This window comes from Eurosta solidaginis, chromosome 1 (genome assembly GCF_040869045.1).
Source record: "Eurosta solidaginis isolate ZX-2024a chromosome 1, ASM4086904v1, whole genome shotgun sequence".
In the NCBI taxonomy this organism is placed as follows: domain Eukaryota; kingdom Metazoa; phylum Arthropoda; class Insecta; order Diptera; family Tephritidae; genus Eurosta; species Eurosta solidaginis.
In genome coordinates this window covers 169928546-169936335 of record NC_090319.1, presented here as the reverse complement: position 1 = coordinate 169936335, position 7790 = coordinate 169928546, and the positions used below count along the sequence as shown (strand labels likewise).

Below are 7790 nucleotides of genomic sequence, written 5' to 3'. Positions count from 1 at the left end.
ACTGCCTTTTCAGCGATGAAATTCGATTCACCAATGCCGGATATCGAAGTGTTAATCTTTTTCGCTTCTATTTCAAGATGTTTTGCAAGGCGTGATGTAATAAGGTTCACTTGAGAAGCGGAGTCAAGCAGCACCCGACAAAGCACGTAACAGCCTGTACGATTCTTAATGAGTATAATTGCCGTTGCCAGTAAAACAAAGTTTTCTGAGGATGCAGCGGTAGCTACCTGCTGCACGTTTAACAAAGATGTTGCAGCAGTCCCAACCTCGCTGAAATTGTTAGCATCAGGTGGCGATTGTTGCTCGGCTTTAGGTATGTGCAAGAGTGAATGATGCTTGGATGGACATTGCCGACAATGCCCTGATTTGCATTTCTTAACTTTGTGTCCTTGACGAAGGCAGTTGATGCACAACTCTAGCCGCTTGGCTTCTTTATAACGCGAAGCAGGTGATAGGGCTCCGAATTGAGCATATCCGTAAATCCAGTGACCAGTGGAACCACAAAAGGAGCATGTATTTGAAGACGCTACAAGCGCCTTCCGTGAACTATTGTTGCTATGAGGTACACGTTTTACTGCAGAGGGTATGTTGTTCGCTGCTGGTACTGTAGCTTCGACATTTTCGAGCATGCGACATCTTTTCTCCAGAAATGTTGCCATAGATTTCCAAGTTGGCAAAGAATTTGTAGGCAGATCTTCTTCCCATTTTATTTGCGTTTTTGTGTCGAGTTTTTTGGTTATAAGGTAAATGAGGAAACCATCAGCAATCTGTGCCTCCGTTGCCATGGTTTGTAATGAGCGTAGGTGTGCATTTAACTTGTCGCAGCCACCTTCGACATTTTTGAGCGAAAATATTTCCTTTATATGAGCCTGAAAATTGAGCAGCTGGTTTCCAAAACGTTTCTTCAAAAGATCTAAAGCTTTGTCGTAGTTAGCGTCACTTGGCTCCAAGGAACGAATTGTGTCCAAGGCGGCACCTCTTAAATTTGCCCGTAAAGGTTGAAACTTTTAAATTTTGCTTAGTTCACTGCAGTTGCTAATAACAGAGTTAAACATTGCGATGAAGTCCGGCCAATCTGTGTATGCACCCTGAAGTGTGGAATTTTCAATTCGGGAAGCCGGTTTCGTTGAGATATTATAAACGAGGGTGATGAATCATCGATTGCGAATGGGCGAGTTGTTGATGAATGTGCAATACCGGCCCTGCGTTGATTGATTTCACGAGTTAGTTTGTCTTTAACCTCCATATGTAGCGTAGCGAACGACCAACTGACTTCGCTATCTAACTCGTTGTGATCTTCGGTTTCAAGGCAGGATTAAGCGTCATCAAAACTTGCTCGCAGAAGCTCGACTAACTCCAAACGCATAGAAATGTCGACCTCATCTAAGGTCGCCAAAGAATCCGTAGACAATTGTTGGTTGACTTTATCTAGCTGCTTTTTTAACGAAATAGTCCTCTTTTTGTTGAGGGATTCTATTACGCCAACACCAGTGGCACCTTCAGGTCCGGGAGACATGTTAAATTGTCGTTGATTTAGCCGGTAACTTATACGGTGCTGTGTGCACGGTGAAGAAAAGTACCAATAAAGCGATGAATCTTGTACGTGAATACGATCACGTCGGGGTCACCAATGTAACGAGCTGACAAGGTTTTTTGTCAGCTAATGCGAAGTAAAAACGATGCGACAATTATGATGTGCTAAAGAAGACTGATAACTTTATTTTTGACTTTCAGAATTCAAGTTCATACCTTTTGCATATGAGAATATATGTATATGTATGCTTAGTACATAACTGGTAAATTTATTGTTTTACAAACTAAGAACCGTTACCGTTATCGGTTCGCCTAATGCGACAAACTAAATTTATTTATTAATACCTTCAGCTGCTATAAGTATGCCCAACAAAGTGTATGATACATACATATGTGCATACAGCAATGCATATAATGAAACAATAGAAATATAACGTTGAATGCGGTGAATGATGGGAGAATATGACTACGAAAAAAGGTCGATGCACAGGCATATTTAACCTTTCCATGGACATCAATGCTTAACCCTTAACACCCTTTTTACAAAAATTTAACGGCAGCCTTGAGATTTTGTCTCCTTCTCTCATTGTATATCTGTACTGTAATGTTTGACAGGCTGCACAGTTCAGTAGTAGTGATATAGAAGTATTACATATATGTGTACGTGTGACTCGCTTTCTTGCTCTTACCTATTGTGTTTTCAAAGTTCCTTCTCGCTCGATGTTATTTACATTTTAAAGTTACTACATTAGGTATGTTTTCGTTATCGCTAAAAAAACATATGCAACAACAACAACACGGGTAACTGGCTTGCCGTTTACCCGTATCGGTTACCTTCTGTCAATTCGCTTTATCCATGAATGAAATGCGTCCTTTTTGTTTAAATAATATTTAATTAACAAATAATTCATATTTATAATGTTTTTACAATTTAAGTTATTTCCTTATGACCCTAATAAACTTAGCATATATAAATAAATAAAATATTGATATGTACAAGCTAAATAAATACTTTAACGTCCATTCATAGTCGTGCCCATTCTGCAACCGTGTTTCGAACCTCAGAGTGATGCTGCCCAATTTTTCCTGTGCTGGTTTTGTTCAACATCAGTTGCAGAGCCATATAAGTTTTGCGGGTAAAATGCCGGAAGATAGGCAGCCCCAATACGTGCTTTCAAAGTCGATTCATAGGTGATGTTGAGCATTTGGCCTTGATCCTTTCCGATAATATGCTTGGTAGTGTCATATATGTGGTATTAAAAAGGCGGAGGGATAGTTGTCGCAGTTTTCCTGTTATTTGAGCAAATGTGTGTTCTTACAGCCACAGCTGAAATATTTGGAATATTGCTATGCGCACATCGTCAAAATTAAATTACCTAGAATGAAAAAGAAACTAATATCAGTAAGGTTAGATTAAAAGCTTTTAATATAACCGGAAAAGTGCTCTATAAATAGGACTCCACGATTAGCTTTTTTCTGAGAGGCCAAAGGCTCAAGGGACTGAATGAGATTTCAGATAACCAGAATCAAGCCCTTGTAAAGTAACTTCAAGTGAACCTCCACCATGCCAAGGTATCTTCCGATGGCAGGGGTACCCGAAGATACTTCGCTGTTGCATTTATAGAAAGCATAAAATTATAAAAAGCGTTACTTGATGTTACGAAGTTAATAATGTTCGCTACAAAAACAAATAAATACAGATGACTGTTTAATCCATTATGCGAAGTTCTTGAATAGATGTGCAAATTGAAAAGGGCAAAGTACTGCTAAAATTGCTTTCCCCGAGTAAACCGGGAACGAATTGATATGACTACGCCTATCCTTCTTTAGCAGCAGTGCCGTCCACCAGTTCTGTGTTGGACAGGAAAATAAACGTTTGGTTGTCTCCAAGTTGATCATATGATACAGAATATACTCGTTTGCTACATCTAATTTTACCCGATTTTCTTGGCTCAGCAAGGGTATCCTACTGAAAGGTGCATTTGTTGCACCCTGCTGTCTGGCCGCTCACCTAACAACACCAGGCACGACGGAACTTGTCTTGGGACACCCAAAGTGCACTCACGCTTGTCATGGCACCAGCGGGTTAGGGGGCTTAGAGTATACACACGTAATAGGCGACTAAAATACCACATTGGTTCAAGGGGTTGTGTATCGGAACCCTTTCAATGGGTTGCCAGCGCAATATATAGCTTCTCCAACCCAATTGTCAACCTCACCTACCCGTGGCGAATCCTGTATCTTTAACAGCCCAGGTTCTGGCGACCCCATGTTCCTTATGCATCTACATTTGAAGGCGCTTAGTTAGCTGACATCTCTTACTTAACCTGTTGATTCTAAGTAAAAACCAAACCAAAATATAGGTTAGGTTGAACTGGCCGGTTCACGAAGACCTCACATAGACTGAACGAGTCCGTCGTGTCACCAGAAGTTTGTTTTGACGCCCACTCTGAAAACCCTATCAACAACCAGGTCCTATGTTATAAAATAACTCCGTCCTCTTGACAAATACTAGAGGCTTCCTAGGACTTAAGCCACTTGCTGCTTCTAGATCTCACAGCTGTATCACTCTTAATAGCTGGAGTCTTAGCCTGGGAAGCGCAGGGCACGATCACAAAACGTGATCGATCGTTTCCTAGTCCAACCCGCACTATCTACATCTGCTATCACTGACCAAGCCTAATTTAAAGGCATGTGACGCCAGAAGGCAGTGTCCAGTCAGAATACCCGTCATAAGTCTACAGTCTACAGTATAATGATAATGAAAATATAAGAATGAATCAGTGTTTATGAATAACATATATACATTAACCTCAGGGACCCCTACAGCTGGAAATGGTCCGGAACTATGAAAAGAAATTAATTTCGCCGTTTGGATCGCGGATAAGGCCCTAGAAAATGGCAATATAACCGCTGAAATGGCCTTTCAGATGCAAAGGTATTCCCTATAGGTGGTCTTGACTGTTGGTTCGTGGATTTTACCGCTTTGCAGGTGTCACACCGCTGTACGTAGTCCCTGACGTCCTTAGCCTGCTGTGGCCAGAAGTATTTTTGCCTAACGCGTTCCAGGGTTTTCTGCCATCCACCATGGTAACTCTGGTTGGCGTCATGTGCCAATCTCACGCCTTCCTCCGTCAGCCCCTTCGGCAACCACAACCGCCATAGCGAGTCTTCTTCACCTTCCAACCCCTTGCGAAATTTAACCCTCTTGAAAATGACACCATCCATTACTCGTAAGTCCGGAAGCGACTCCTCGTTTTCCGTGACGGTCCTAATCAAATCTAGATATTCGTTACTGTTAAATTCGGGAGAGACTAAATCTATTTCCCCGGGTGTGGCAGTGAAAGTCAACTCTTCGACATCAAACCGCGAAAGCGCATCGGGTACTACATTCAGGGTGCCTTTACGATGTTCCATTCTAAAGTCGTATCTTTGCAGCAGAAGCGACCATCTCGCCAGCCTCCCGCTCAAGTCCTTTTGCGTCATCAACCACTTGAGACTGGAGTGGTCCGTGATAATCCGAAACGGTAATCCTTCAACATAGGGTCGGAAGTGCTTCACACTGATTATGGCGGCGAGACATTCCAGCTCGGTTACTGTATAATTTCGTTGAGCATTATTCAGCTTTTTTGAAACGAACGAGATTGGATGATCAACGCCCTCATCATCGACCTGGAACAACACTCCGCCAACACCTATTTTGGAAGCATCGCATTGGATTACAAACTCTTTGGAAAAATCGGGCTGGGCCAAGAGAGGAGCGGAACTTAAGGCTACTTTAAGTTTTTCGAAGGCCTCTATAGCTTCAGCGGTAAGTCTGAAGGGGCCTGATGACTTACGAAGGCAGTCGGTCAAGGGACCTGCCAAGTCAGAAAAGTTGGTAATAAATGCCCTGTACCAATTTGCCATGCCCACAAACCTACGCACCTGCCGAGGGGATTTAGGGATAGAACAGTTTTGCATCGCTTCTATTTTCCCTGGATCCACTTTAAAATACCCGCTGCCTATGAAGTAACCTAGGTGTCGGAATTTCAGGTGGTCTTCAAAGTACGTACTGCATGCCATCAGGTCGTCCAGGTGGACGAAGACATTCTCCCGTAGACGCGAAGGGATTGCTTTGCCCATCAGCCTACTCATAGTCTGCGGTCCATTGCACAGACCAAAGGGCATTACCTTTAAGTGGTACAGGGGCCTCTCCGGAACCGCGAATGCTATTTTTTCCTTGGAGGACTCCGTCAATTTGATCTGAAAAAACGCGTCCTTCATATCAATGCCACTAATAAACTGCGTATCCTTCAGTCTGCTCAATAAGCCGTTAATATGAGGCAGCGGGTAAGAGTCTTTCTTAGTTACCGCGTTGACCTTTCTGGAATCTATGCACAATCTAACTTTACCTGGTTTCCGGACCAGTACCACAGGACTACACCACGGAGAGTTCGATTCATCTATAACTCCCAATTCGAGTAGCCTGTTTATCTCGCTAAAAGCTTCGGCTTGCCTCGGTGGCGAATGAGGGAAATGTTTGATTTTTATAGGAACAGCATCACCAGTGTCAATGTGATGCTCCACTAACTTTGTTTGCTCCAGACCTAACTTTTCAAAGGAAGGAAACGCCTCTATGGCCTTCTGTAAATCTCTTCTCCGGGTTGGTGACAGATCATGGAGATTAAGTTCTTCGTCCTTTTCATTGCTAACCTCTAGGCACTCTACACTTGGGAATATTTCGGGAGCTAACGCAAATGCTCTCCGAAAATCAACCCCGAAGTAAGCTTCTTGGAGAAGTGAAGGAACAAGGTAAAAAAGAATAACCTTTGGGGTATTCTTGAAGGTGACCGGCAAAGATATCGAGCCTAAGATTTTTTGTTTGTTGACACCCGCGGTATATATGAACGCATGTAGGGGTTGATAATCGAAGCCGTTATCTTTTAGAAATTCTTCACAATTCTTCCCACAATAAAACTGTCTTTGATTTTTGCCTTAACGAGGGGCCTTTCATCCTCCGTAAGCATTAATGTGGTGGTTTGCAGCAATCTACGCTCCTATACTCTCCGGTGATATCTTTTCCTGCACCTCAAAATATTATCTGATACCGGTTGATTTTCAAAGATCGCATGTCTTATTTGCTCATGCCTATGTTTCCTTTCTTCTAGATTAAGCGAAAAATGCGCCTGGCAAGCGGCATCCCTATGCTGACATTGCAGAATTCTGGTCGGTTCGTCCATCGCGGATGAGGACGTTTGACTATCGGATTCAGAACTATTGGAATTATCCGTACTGTCAGGGAAAGTTACTATTATTGGGTATTCTTTCGCCAGGGTAATACTACTCCTCGGAATCCCATCACCTCCCTGCAGCCCTGTACCTGCGAGAGACCCACCCTCTTGTTCAGCGCACGGGACGACGCCTCGAGCACTTGTTCGTATGGGGGCTAGGACACCGAACGAGGTTCCCCCGTCTTCTCGCTCGGGTACTGGTTTCCCTGCCTGCGATGGTCTCTAGGGCATTTTGGAGTAAGTACTCCCTTATACTCACATTTAAAACAAAACGGATTCCCAATGGGTTCCTCGCTGTAAATATAAGAGTTCCCCATAGCCTGACAATTCCAGCACTGGATTCCTGAATAGTCCGGTTTCCTGTTGCGTCGATACTCCAACGGCTCTATCTGTGTGTCAGCTTCACAGTCCCCGCCTTCCATCCTCATGTCCGGGGCTATCGTGCGGGCCTCGTTCGCGTGACGTCCCTGGTAAGTGGTTCCCAATAACTTGCTTTCCTTTAGCACTTGTTCTCCTCTGCGTGCTACATCGCGTAGATCATGAAGTGTTCTCACTTCCGCGTTGAAGAGCATCAGCTTAAGGTTACTGTTGACGTTCCTTTTTATGATGTCAATCAGTAGGACCTCTGACATTGGTTCTCTTAAGCGCGCATTCAAGGAGACTAAGTCCGTGTGGAATACGTCATAGCACTCACTTAGCTTCTGCTTACGCAGGGAGATCTCCATCATCATCTCGTGGTCACCTTTCAGAGTACCGACCCCTTTCTTTAATGAATAGCACAAAAATGCATATGTCGCGTTTAGGTTTTGTTTCGTAAACAACCAGTACCACTCTTCGGCCCGCCCAGAAAGGAATAGGTAGAAACTAGCCATGATTTGGTCGTCAGAACATTGTGTACGCTCACACAGGCTGTTTAGCTTAAACAGAAAATCCGCCACGCTTCCAGTACTGTCGAACGATATTTTCCAATCCTGGGTTTTACTA

General features: G+C 43.5%; 1 long non-coding RNA gene across 1 annotated transcript in view; it reads right to left on the bottom strand.

Annotated features, from left to right (window-relative positions):
- Window positions 1-2430: 2430 nt before the first annotated feature.
- Window positions 2431-7790, bottom strand: part of LOC137239696 (uncharacterized) — a 98616-nt gene continuing 93256 nt past the window's right edge. Inside the window, exon 3 of the long non-coding RNA XR_010949454.1 lies at window positions 2431-2909. This is a non-coding gene — a long non-coding RNA (uncharacterized lncRNA). The remainder of the gene's footprint in view (window positions 2910-7790) is intronic.